Below are 13,849 nucleotides of genomic sequence, written 5' to 3'. Positions count from 1 at the left end.
TGAATGAATTAATGAATGATATAAAATATACATAATAGTAATAAGTAGATTTTAACACACAGTTTAAAAAAAAAAGAATATAAAGAATCTACTTCAAATTCCATCACTCAAAGAGTGGTAGTAGTCCTTCAGACGACTCTTAAAAATATCGGAAGGGAACGACTTCCACGGATTTCAGCAGGCAGATTGTTCCAAAGCATAATTGCTTTAAAGGTGAAATAATTACTGAAGAACTTCGTTTAACAGTTGATGTACTTACGCCTAAGAATCTTCTTAGATTAGGGTTATCTATTGAGGCGTTGCCTTGTTCGTCCCCTTGGGCATAAGGGTGTTCTACACCTAGATGTTGGCCATGTTATTCGTCCGTGTTTATAAGGGTTTTTACAAATCTCTTTTCCTGTGATTGTTGTTTGTGTGTGTTTTTGTGTATATGTGTGTGTCTGTGTGTGTATTTGTTTTCCTGTGATAAAAGGTAGCCAATGTTACTCTTCGTGCTTCCCACTAACTCTATAACAAAAATCACACAAATCGAGTTGATCAGCTTAGTTATGGGTGATTGGGCGTGAAGAAAAGAAAAAGAAACAAAGGAACAGAAACAATTTCGCATTTATAATATTTTATTAAGGTTTAAAAAAAAATATATATTTTGATGATTATTTATTATACTAGGAATCTTAAAATGCATTAAAATTTTAATGTGCCTGATTAAGACTTGTCTGAATATTGTTGTTCATATCCATATAATATAGCCACCTCCCAATGACGGATTATTGATCATAGGGGAAGGTATAGCATAGGATCGTAGGTATAGAACTCCACCAACAGTATTATATAAATATTAACGTCACTGATATCTTACAAGTCTTTGGCGAACGTAATGAAGAAGATCCCACGAGGCACTATACAGAAATTATTAGGAAGCTCTTAATATAAGTACTACTCTTAAAATATATCGAATTATTGCCGCAATTTACGTACGACACAGTGGTGACTGAATAAAATTGCGTTACACAAAAGCTCCGTTCTATTTGCCCTGAGTCTGCTTTAGAAAAATTATGTATGGTTTTGCACAAACATTTTCTTTGAATATGGCACTTGGTTGAGGTAAAAATAACACACAACTGTATTGTGTGTTATTTTTACTCTCACTAAAATGAGTTTATATATAACTAGTTGTGCCCTGCGATTTTGCTCGTGCAAATTACGGGACGCAGTGCACCGCTATATAGTCTACAATTTTCTCGGTACAATCTTACTGGTAGTGCCAATTATACTTCGATTCGTCCGAAAGGATTAGCAAATAATACTTGTAGTACCGCCTGTGGATCGCCAGTCACGCACTTTATTTGAGGGTATGAAAAATAATAAATATTGAAAATGCACCCTCCACTCAGCGAGGTGGGATATCTATACACTCTCATCATTCGCTTTTTAGTGCTCGCCACGACCGCACTTCGTGTCTTCCCACATTGTTAACGTGCATTAATTTGAAATTAGTATTTAAACATAATGCCTAAACGTAAAAGTGAAGACAATTACGAAAAAATATTCAAAAAGATAAAAAAGTAAAGGAAGAAATTGCGCCGGCGCCATCGAAGTCAATCTTCAAGTTCTTCAGAATCACTGGATATACAAGGTTAGCTATTTACATTAAAGATACACGTGTCTGGGTTTGCGTACTTCTCTTTGGAGCTGTACTACCCGATTTTTTAGTTTTGCGAACTGTACTTTGGTCTGTTTCTTAACTAATAAATAGACATAATATGCTGATCTATTACACGCTATTATTTCAATGTACGTATGAAGATATACATACAAATCTGGTTTATTTAATGTGTGATAAGTTTTTCAGTTGGTAAACGGTGATATTTACCAAATTGGGTTTGCGTACTTCTCTTTGGAGCTGTACTACCCGAATTGTTAGTTTTGCGAACTGTACTTTGGTCTGTTTCTTAACTAATAAATAGTAATAATATGCTGATCTATTACACGCTATTATTTCAATGTACGTATGAAGATATACATACAGATCTGGTTATTTAATGCGTGATAAGTTGGTAGACGGTGATATTTACCAAATTGGGTGTGCGTACTTCTCTTGGGAGTTGTACTACTCTATAAATAGTTTTACGAACAGTACTTTGGTTCTGTTTCTTAACTAATAAGCAAAATCTGTGGATTTTAAAACAAGAACATGAGACTTGTAATGAATCTGCTGAAAAAGATATTACGGATATGCTTTATGGAGCAGCTGTTTCAAGGCAAGGTTCTAAGGTTGCAAATGTAGATTGTACAGAACCCATGGCTTCTACATCCGTCACCTTAACGACAGCAGAACAACTTATGTCTGAAGCAAATGCCAATCAGTTATCTGATGTTACTTGTGCGGACTTGACAGTGAGATTCTCGACATATTAGGCGAAGATCCTACCGTGTCTAAAACATATGGGACTGAAATTCACAAAGACTTGGCAGTAAGGCTGGAACATGTCACCACGCACGGGCTGACTCCTTAGTCTACTCCGCAAGGAGTTAAGTGCAAACTTGTTAACGCGATAAAAATATCGATATTAGGCAAAAGCAAATAGATACGGCTATATCAAGCTTAGGTCAGGTAATAAATAAGTTGATTCTCAGAAAAATACAGATCCCAAATTAACGAAGACATTGATGGACACCGGGCGTACTAATTGCGATTTGCAGTATAACGATTCGATACTTACACCAAACCTGATAAATTGTTATTTGGACAAAACTTATCAGAAACAATAAAGACTGCTAAAGCAATTACTAGATCTGATGCTGACTTGAAAGCCACAAACAAATACTGAAACGTCGCCAACTGCTAAAGTGACAATTAAATATTTGAACTGGAAGGGCCCCTTCGGAACTCGGAAACAGGCAACTCATCCGAAGTCGAAGGGGCCACATGCGAACAATCTGCAGTACAGCTCATCGAAACACTCGCGGCAACAGCAGATGCACAGCCGCTGTTAGATGGGTAATATATACAAGCAGATTGTCTTTATTGTATGCACAGTGGTTATTAATCATTAATGACTCTTTGATTTTATCCTGTATTGGAGGTTATAAAATCTTGCTTATTTGCCCAGTGAATCAGATATCTCCTCCAACTGAGAGATTTATTCTAAAACCGAGAAGTGCTTATTTTATGAAGTAATAGATAATTTATTATCTATCGGTGCTTGTTCTAGATGTCAGCCTACGGATGGTCAGTTTCTGTCTAGCATTTTTTTTGCTACTTAAGCCAAATGGTAAATTTAGTTTCATTTTAAACTTAAAGAATTTAAACAAATTCATTAAAACTGATCATTTTAAAATAGAGGATTTGTACAATACTTAAATTAATATCAAAAGATTGTTTCATGACATAGATAGATTTAAAAGACGCTTATTATTTTATAAATATCCATTAGCTTTTCCGAAAGTATTTAAGATTCCAATTTGAACAACAACTATACGAATTTAATGTACTACCATTTGGTTTAAGTACGCCGCCATACATATTCACTCAGGTGATGAAACCAATCGTTTGCATATTACGAACGGGCGGACTAATATCAACTAATTATTTAGATAACTTTTGGATGATGGGGCAATCGTACGAAGTACGTTTGTGTAACACAAAACAAACTAAGAAATTAATAACTTCTCTGGGATTTATAATAAATAAGGAAAAACGCACCGTTAGAACTTGCTCCCCAAGCAGAACTTGCATATTTTTAGGCGCTGTGTAAGATTCAGAAAATTTTCAAAAAAAAAAAAAAAATTTTGTAAAAAATAAATCGTGTAAGAATTGAAATTCAGTAGTTTCTTACACTCAGAAGGTGCAAAATACGGGAATTTGCGCAATTCATTGGATTATTAGTTAATTGCCCTGTCATAGAATACAGCTGGTTGTATACGGAGCTTTTTTGAACGTATTAAATATTTAAATTTAAAGTCAGATTACAACTATGATAAACTTATGAACTTATACAGTCCGGTTTGAATTGGTGGTATAATGCATTATTAACACCATTCCGTACTATTACATGATCTGGAAATTTTCTCAGACGCCTCAACTACGGGGTGGGGAGCAGCATGCGGCAAGGAAAAGGCAAGTTGGGTTCAGGAACAATTACGGGATATTAATTATTTGGAAATTCAGGCTGCATTTATTGGTTTAAAAGTATTATATACTTCTACTTCGTGTCGATATTATGATGGCTATTTATTATATCAACCGAATGGGAGAAATCCAATTTCCTCACCTCACGGATATTACTAAGCAATTGTGGCAATGGTGTGAATTTTGTAATTTTTATGTTATTGCTTGTTATACTAAGTCATCACATAACAAGACGGCAGACGCTGAGTGTGCATCCCGATATAGAATGGGAATTAGCTGATTGGTCTTACCAGGAATTAATTTTAACTTTTGGTAAGCCTCAAGTAGACTTGTTTGCCAGTCGCATAAATACTAAATGGGCTAATTATGGCAATCAATGCTTTAACTTTTTCTTGGGATAATCACTATTTTTATGCTTTTCCCCCATTCTCTATTATCTTAAACAAATTTAAGAAAGATTATTTCTGATAAAGCTAGAGGCATTGTTGTTGTACCTCTATGGCCCACGCAACCGTGACACCCTCTTTATAAAAGTCTTTTGTTATCTGACCTTATCACATTCAGTGCCTATAAATACCTAATTCTATGTTCTCATTCTAGGAATCTCAAAATGCAAACCAAGTTTCCCTTGGTTGCAAGAATCTTATGCGGACCGGCAGATGTGCCACCGTCACCTCCTATATCTTCCTTATCAGATAATTCTTTGAAGCCGTACGATGTTTACCCAAAGTGCTGGTTTATCTTTTGTAAAGAAAATAATTATGATTTGCACAGTGCATCGATCCTACATATTATGTATTTTTTAAATATTCTTTATGAGGAAGGATACCACTACGGATCCTTAAATTCATTTAGGTCTGCCATAACCCTTTTAAGGGGCCAAAGTCTTGGAGATGATGATAGAATAAAACGACTTTTTTTAGGGAGTGTTTCGTTTACGAACACTCTTACCAAAGTATTCCATAACATGGGACACCTCTGTAGTCATTAATCACTTAAGTCAATAATACCCTAATGAAACACTAACTCTCGATACAATTTTTAAAAAACTTGTTACTCTTGTTGCTTTATTAACTGCACACAGAGTACAGACACGGTCAAAAATTTATATTAAGAATATGAAAATATTTTCTGCAAAAATAACGATTAAAATTACATCTCGAAATGGTTCCTTACAACCAAACTTAGTCTAACCATTTTTTGAGTCACGGCCCGAAATATGTCCGTATGTAGGTATGTATGTCGGACGAATCCTTCGTATAATTATGATAGAACTTCAGGTACAGGTAAGTTCGTTTAATAATTAATTATACAATCGTGTTATATTAAGTACGGATAGTGTTTCAACATATTACGTTTGTAATCAACCACTATTTGAAACCTTCAATCACGTAATCATTGCCAATCGCAAATGACCGTCCAGGATCTACTTAATTAAAATACATATTGCTTTGAATCAAATCAAATCAAATCGTTTATTTGCAGATTGGTTTTACATTGTTGGTAGGTCCACAAAATATAGGGACAAACAATCCGCCTTGCCAAGATGGCATGCAAAAAATATATATGATCGTACACTAATTCCTACTTACTATAATAATACTATCCTAAGTCGGAGGAGCGTTAACATCAAGAGAGGACTGCCAAAACTACTTGTCATTGGTCAGAAGTCCCAAAATGTCCATAGTATGATATATACTCGTATCAACAAAATGTCAACAAATAAATATATATATATTTGTAGTTAAATGTAAATATACTTTGAAAAAAAAAATGTCTTGAGTTTCATTTAAAATGCAAATAACCTTTTTCACAAATCGTATACTCAAATATTGTCTGGTTTCGAGGGCCAGTTTTACTAAACCAAAATGGTGGTTTCCAAAAGAAACTGCACAACCACTGTAGTTTTGCTTATATCATAGTTTGGCTTTTTATTTTCCTCACAGCTGTCAACGTTAAGGGACAACGTAACAGGAAAACATGTTGTCAACACGTGTTGCCAAATAATAAAATTACACATATTTTACATGGTAAAAAAAGATGAAGGCCTTCTATTTCCTTGAAGAAAAAGTATCGTTTGTCAGATGGAGATTGGATAAGCTAGTAAGTTAAGCTTCTCAGATCCCGTTACCATAAGTATGTGGGAAATAATGTACGAGATCAATATGCATTTCACGTCACGTCGTGTATAAGTAGCGAAGATATTTTTTTAAAACTAAAAATACGTTTACGTTTTTTAATGAGAATAAAGTGGCCCATGTCCGTTTCCAGAATGTGAGCTCTGTCTGTGATAAATATCAAATTTGCTTCGTGGCAATGCCCAACATATGTAACAAACAAACAAACACACCTTAATAATATGAGTTTAAAACTATGGATACTGAGGCTACTGAAATATCAGCAAGTTCAACAACATTGCAAAATTTCAAGCAGACGGCTTAGGTTTTACATGCACTTTGTAATACTTTTAGCGTATTGAGATCACACGTGTAACACCCTCTCATTGTAAAAAAATTACGTAAATAAAAGTAAAATACATGGAAAGTAGCTATAATCAAAATTTTACTCATTCTTTGATAACACCTCAATATTCTGGGCGTTGGAGTGGGCTAGTACTTTTGCAGATATCTCGTTGCCTGTTGTGAATCGTGACTTCTCTGTAGTCAAAGTAGTTACGTAGTTTTTGCAGTGTATACAAAACAATAGGTATAACGGAGTAACAAAAAACATTACCTTGTCAATACTCCTGAAAACGTTAATAGTTTAGATGAAATGTCTTAATAATCGGCATTCGAAGAGTGCCATTTCGAAGAGAGTCTTAATAATCGTATTTAAAAAAAATCGGCTTTCTTGGTCACCTCCTCTGTCATAGGGCAGAAGGTTTAAGAGCACGGAACCCGCTTGTATTGTTTATAAAACTATCTTAAGTAAATTGTGATAGGGATTGAAACGTTATAACAGGTAAGATGAATCTGATTGATAGTTGATTGCGTAAGTTTCATTCTTCGCCGATCTTGATGAAATTTGACACAAAGAGGACATAGGATAATTTGTATCCCGAAAATTAATGAGGAAAAAGTTTCCGGGTGTTTAAAAAAAGTGTTTTTTTTAAACGACTTAGCAGCAAGATCGACCTTGAGAAAATTTTGTATTCATATAGCTTGCATCCTAGATATAGACATTGTATAATTTTTGTTAAAATAAGCAAAACTAACGCGGTCGAGCGCCAATGCTAATGTTCATATATGTGTGTACCACTTGCTGCCAATTTCTAAATTTGAAAAATAACCTGTTGCTGGTAATAAGCAGGTCTCTCCGACACTTGAAACGACTTGGACAAAGAAAATAGATCATTGATAAAAAAGGAAAATAGGGCAAGTGACAAAAATAACAAGATCTGTCCCGTATGTCAACGACTGCTTCTTTTGTATAGTGTTGAAAACGTTAAATAACGTTACTATTTGTGTGTTCTTTTTAACCTTTTTCGTTTTCCAATCTTCGGTGTGAGTTGAACTGGTAAAAAGCTTATTAGTATTCATCATTTAGCCCTGTTTTTTTTATAAGAATTGAATTGTGTGGTTGTTGAATTTAGGATTTTGTGATTTCTGAATTTCCTTTGGTCTAGACGGGCGGCTAGTCACCACTCTGCCGACAAAGCCAAGCTGCCAAGGGACTTAGCGAGCCGGTACGATGCCACGTAGAAAATGATAATGGGCATGTAAATGCATACATCCATGCTGATATTAGCACTATTTTCGTGCTGCAGAAGAGGGCTGTTCGTTCTATCTACAAAATGGGTCCGAGAGAGTCGTTGAGAGATAAATTTAAAGATTTTAAAATAATGACAGTGTATAGTCAGTACATATTTGAAAATTTAATGTACGTTCATAAAAACATTTCTAAATTTAAGAAAAAATGTGACTGCAATAATTTAAACATTAGAAGTAAGAATAAACTTACAGTGCAATATACTAGGTTACATAAAATTCATCATTCGTTTAAAGGAAATTGCATACAATTCTACAATAAACTACCAATTGATATCTTGGAGATGTCTCTTAAAAAGTTCAAAGTTTGTATTAAACGTAAGCTTATAGAAAAGTCCTATTATAGTATAAAGGACTACGTAAACGATAAAAAAGCTTGGGTATAAATTATTGCTCTAACCAGGTTGCTCTTCTAATAATTTAAAATGATATTGTGAGATGGTGATAACAAAAAAAAAAACACCCGGCTAAGTTTGTTTGTGGGCTTCTTCTTAGACCAGGACGCGTTTGAAACCCTCGTAGCTTTAGTTTTAAGTTTACGAATGTGGTTATCGCCATCATCTCACTACCGTGTGGTTCTAATGTACGCATCAAAAGTGCCACCTGTGGGCCTACTTGAATAAAGATATTTTTGACTTTGACTTTGACTTTGACTTTGACATACCCATTCTCATTTTCTACGTGGCATCGTACCGGCTCGCTTTATTATTTAACTTAAACTATTATTAAAATATTATTTAACCGCCACACTTTAATATGCTCGCTACCATTTTAGGCTAACTGAGGGACTTTCAGAGCCTTAACCCACCACGCCACCCCAATTGCCCGGATTTGACAAACTATAAAATTACCGTGACAATGACCGGGTCAGAGAGCTTAACGTTCTCTCCAAAGCATACGGGTTATTTTCAAATAGGTTTTTTAACGATAACCACAAACTACATTACTTCGTTACTTTCAGTTTTAAAGGGGTCCGAGCAAAGAACTATGAACATACAGAACCCTCATTCAGCCATGCAATGCATTGTGTCCAAAAACAGTGAAAATGTCCCGCATATATCTCACTTCACACCCGTGGAATTCTGAGCTCGCAAAATTTTGAGATTTTTCCAATTGCGTGGTAGAAAATTTGAGGTAAAATAATTACTGTCGGAGAAACACTACGGTAGTGGAGTGGTTTTTGATGCTCCAATATTAGTTGTGTATACGGTTTCTTTATGTTCTTAATTCTGAGGGTCCGAGTATCTGTAAATTCGAGCTTAAAGTCAAGATCTTGCTCTTAACTCCACACGAAACCTTTATGACAAAATATAAGGTTTCTTAACTTCACTGCATACGTTCTGCCTCTCCATACAGGTAGCTTCAAATGAAACTTGAAATGTTTCTGTAACTGCTTTCCAATATTATAAAAATTTGCGGTCCCTCGCGACTTCGTCCGCGTATAAGTAAATTTTAAAAGAGAGGCATATGTTGCGGTGGATTTTTTTTTCAGATCTTAGAGGGGAACAAATTTGTAATCAAAGCTGAAAGAGTTTGTTTGTTTGTTTACTTGAACGCAATGATGTAAGGAACCACTGGTCCGATATGAATAATTATTTCAGTGTTGCCACGTTTCAGAGCCATAAGGCAACACGCTCTGTTCGACTTTGGTTGGTTTAATATAATACTAATGAAAGTAAATTTTCTTGTGAAATATTATGTGACGTCACGTGGAGCACATTACACGTAAAAGGCAACATTCAAATAGGTTCTCTAGGAAAACTGATGTGAGCTGAGACTGCTCCAATTACATTGGAGCATTTAACTAGGAAACCAGAAATAGACTGCAGTGCATCGCGTGCTTGAGTAAATTCTCTAATGATTCGTATGGGACGTAGAAATCGATGTTCATTGTACGGATGTTTGGTTTAATAATACTAGCGATTATAAGGGGAAAGTTGGATTAATCTAAAAATAACTTCTAGAATGAGCCTTATGACAAGATTTTCCTAGTAACCTTGTTCGCGTTTTTCCGAGATTAAAAACCCCTCAGTTCTCCTCTTAAAGTCGAAAGACCCTCTTCAGCTCTTTAAGTGTCTGCATGCATAAAATCACGTATATCTTTTGTGATATTTTCAATTTATCCTTGCAATTGGCTCGTGACAGCTACGCCATATTACATGTTGTGAAATCAATACAAGTTTTATTGATATTGAATTGTTTGATTCCGGATACACTAGTTTTCAGTGAGTGAGTGGAATCGTGTAATCTTTGCATAAAAATAGGCAAAGGTTATACGATCTGTCTGGGTTAAAAAAATATGATACCAGTGATGAGTTAAAAAAAAGTGTGTGCACTGTGCGTGAAACTTTTACGCGCGATTGAAGTAAAACTTTTATTATTATTTACTGACGAAAGAGTAAAATGTTCCAGGGACTCCGCCATTTCATTTAATGTTCCTTATTTCATTTTATATTCTATTTAAAATTAATTATAGAATGTCGCAATCGTCAGAAAATTTATTAATGATTTAGAGATTATATTTAGAGATTTTCAAAAAACTTTTCAATTTACTTATTTATTTCAAACTATTAAATTTTTATTCACTTTGCTATTCAAAATTGATCCGTTTGAAAATATTGGAAATAAATAATCCAAATTGATTATGATATTTGCCACTAGCTGGCGTATAAGTCAAGAAGTGGGGAGTATATGACATTTACTTACGACCAATCCAAATTATTATTCTTAAATAGCGAAAACTACACAAACTTCTGACGTAAGCGTTACTTCCATCAGAAAAAATCTCCCCTAAAGAAGTTTTACTTCAAATATTGTGCAATTACTTTCTTAGAATTTTAAAAGCGAGTGCGTTTTGGCTATATCCATATTCATACATAATTTAAACTCAATGTAAGTAACAAATCTATAACGTCAGATTTCGAAGTTTCCACTGCTTTTGAAACGTTCTTCACCGAGATTCCTGTATCGACAACAAGATCATTGAACTCCTCACCAGACACCGCTCTATCTTTGCTAAAGGGTAATTAATGGATCTGAATGTAATAATACTTTTAAATACAGACATTTTAGCAGCGGACGTTATTAAGGCCTTTAAATTATTATTATTAAATAACAAGAAAACAAATGACTTGTGGGCCATTTCCGTTAACGTTGTAAAACGTGGTGTCCTTCGGAGATCTATATTAGGACCTTGCCCGTTCCTCATTTACAAGAATGGCCTGGTTTCAGAATAATACCTTAGCTCTTAACGGGAAAAAAACTAAGAGTATTAAATTTACGTTACCGAACGTCAAACAAGTAAAAATCATTGTACAACTTAATAACGAGGAACTGGATCTGGTGGATACGAATTTTTTTTAGAAATAAAGTTAGACGCTAAATTTCAATGGGGCCCACATATAAATAAGCAAGCGAACAGATTTAGTTCTGCAGCATACGCGATTGAAAAGATTCGTCATATGACAGATATAGAAACGGCTAGGCTTGTGTATTTTAGTTATTTTCACAGCATTATGTCCTACGGCATTTTATTACGGAGTAATGCTGCTCGTTATGATTCAATTTTTATGGACACTTTGTTAGTGTGTACCTCTAGCGGTGCGGTTCGCGTATTTCAAATGGACACCGGAGTGTACCTTATAGCAGTGCGTTCTGCATTTGAGTATCTGCACGTTAGATGTCAAGGCAGGGCGAGGCTCACTGCGGGGACTAGTATGCCACAGGCCTAAAACCCAGCCCAACATAAAACAACAGATTAGAACCATATTAGGTTTACCACGTTAAACAATCATATGAGGTTTACCACGCATCATATTTATTTATACTCTTTATTTGTACACCACTAAGAAAAACGAGACAAAAAAAAGAACAAACACATGAAGAATGAAGCAGGATACAAAAGGCGGCCTTATCGCTAAGTAGCGATCTCTGCCAGGCAACCTTAGGATTAGGAAAACTAAAAAGAAAACGAAGAGGTGGGGTACACTATTTAGTACATATCATATCAGGTTTACCACGTCTTTGCATCACGTCATAGCATCACAGTGTGATGTAGTACTCTAACTTAACTATAAGGGTATCGCTCCGTTGCATTATTTCAAATAACACTCCGTTCACAACACTACGTAAAGAGAAAAACGATTTATTCTTAAATCGTAATTTCCATATTCCACTTCTTTAACACAACACAAGTTCGGTTTTTCCGTCAATAGACATGCCACCCCAGAACATGCACGATCCACCTCCATATTCTACTGTTTCTTCTATGCAAGCCTGAGCGAATCGTTCTCCTCGTATTCTGTACACTCTCTTTCGCCCGTCATTACAAAATAAACTTACTCTTGTCTCATCCGAGAAGAGTACATCCCTCCATTGGTCTAGGGTCCAGTTGACATGCTCACGGGCAAATTGCAACCTTTCCCTGCGATGCTGTGCGGTCAATTTCGGACCCCTAGCAGGAACGCGGGCCACAATTTTCTTCTTTCGTAACCTTGTTCTAATCATAGACGAGCTCACTGTAGTTCTGGGAACTTCTCGGAGCTGCTGTTGCAGCTCAACGGCATTAAGGAATCGATTGCGCAAAGAAGACGTCACAATAAAGCGGTCATCTCTTTCAGATGTGAAGCGTCGTCGTCCTGATCCATGCCTCCGGATGTAGCCTCCAGTCTCTTGAAACCTTTGGAATACACGCCGCACGGCAAAACGACTCAAATCCTCAGAAGTTCTACATTTGCTATCGCTATGGATATCTATGCTTGTATTTTGTTATTGCACATCATCAGCTCATCACCACCAACTCAATGTCATGAACATTGATTATTAATCAAATATAATTTTAATCGTTTCTTGAAAACTCTCTTTTAACTAATTAATAATTATTGGGGTATTTGTAAAATCCTAATCAATGTAATAAAATATCTGGAAAATGTGAATTTATGGTTATCAAAAGTTTGGTTCTTTACCCACTTTAGAAAATTACTGTATCACGTATTATCTTCCTACTTCGGGCACAGGTTTCGTCTCTCATAGGAGAGATGGTTTAAGTTCATTGACCCACCGTGGTTTCAATGCGGGTGTGCGGGCTTTAACGAATAACACCAAAAAATCAGTAATAATAACCGGGAACGACAGCTTAACGTTTTCCCCAAGGGTTGCAATTACGCCAAGATTCCCGTGAGCAAAAGTGAATAATAAATGTCGATTCCCGTGATATCTCAGTTCAACGTCGATCGACGTGCCGCTAAGCTATTTATCTTTCTTGTATGATGTCGTGTAGAAACCGATTAGGGGAGTATAGGTTAAATATACCTGCCAACAGGTTAGCTCGCTGCCATCTTAGACTGCATTATTCCTTACCAACGGGTAATACTGCAGTCAAGGGCTCACTGAAACTTACTTGTCATCATCATCATCATCAATTCAATCAATTGATGTCCAATGCTAGACATAGGTCTTTTGTAGGGAGTTCCAAAATCCACGGTCCTGGGCCGCCTGATTCCAGCGGCTCACAGCGACTCGCTCGATGTCATCTGTCCACCTAGGGGCTGACTTTTGCTGTGCTTACCGGTGCGGGGTCGCCATTCCAGCACCTTAGAACTCCAAAGTCCATAGGTTCTCCGAGCTACGAGCCCCAGCAATTGCCCATTGCCAACTTACTTGTAGTGCAATAAAAAAATCCTAGAGAATAGAAATAAGTGATGGATAGAAGTAGGCGTTACTTTGCTAAATTCCATGGTATATTATGAAAATTAAGCTTAATTTGCTATAATCTGCGAAAAGCAGGAGAATCTGTATGGTCTAATTTATAGTTGCTTCAATTTTTATACTTCATACCAAACAGATCTTCGGTAATGTACCCTCACCGCACGTTTTACTCCGACACCGAACCATTCTCAGGAGATATTGATTTTTAATGAATAATTGAAACCGAAACCTCGCGCAGTATAGC

The 13,849-nt window shown here is 35.9% G+C and overlaps 1 protein-coding gene across 1 annotated transcript in view; it reads left to right on the top strand.

Moving 5' to 3' along the window:
* The window catches only part of LOC120625806 (neuropeptide FF receptor 2-like), a 58,836-nt gene that overhangs the window by 15,979 nt on the left and 29,008 nt on the right, over nt 1-13,849 (top strand). The gene's annotated exons all lie outside the window — the stretch shown is intronic.

This window comes from Pararge aegeria, chromosome 8, assembly GCF_905163445.1.
Source record: "Pararge aegeria chromosome 8, ilParAegt1.1, whole genome shotgun sequence".
Taxonomy (NCBI): Eukaryota; Metazoa; Arthropoda; class Insecta; order Lepidoptera; family Nymphalidae; genus Pararge; species Pararge aegeria.
This window is presented reverse-complemented; position numbering and strand designations above follow the sequence as displayed.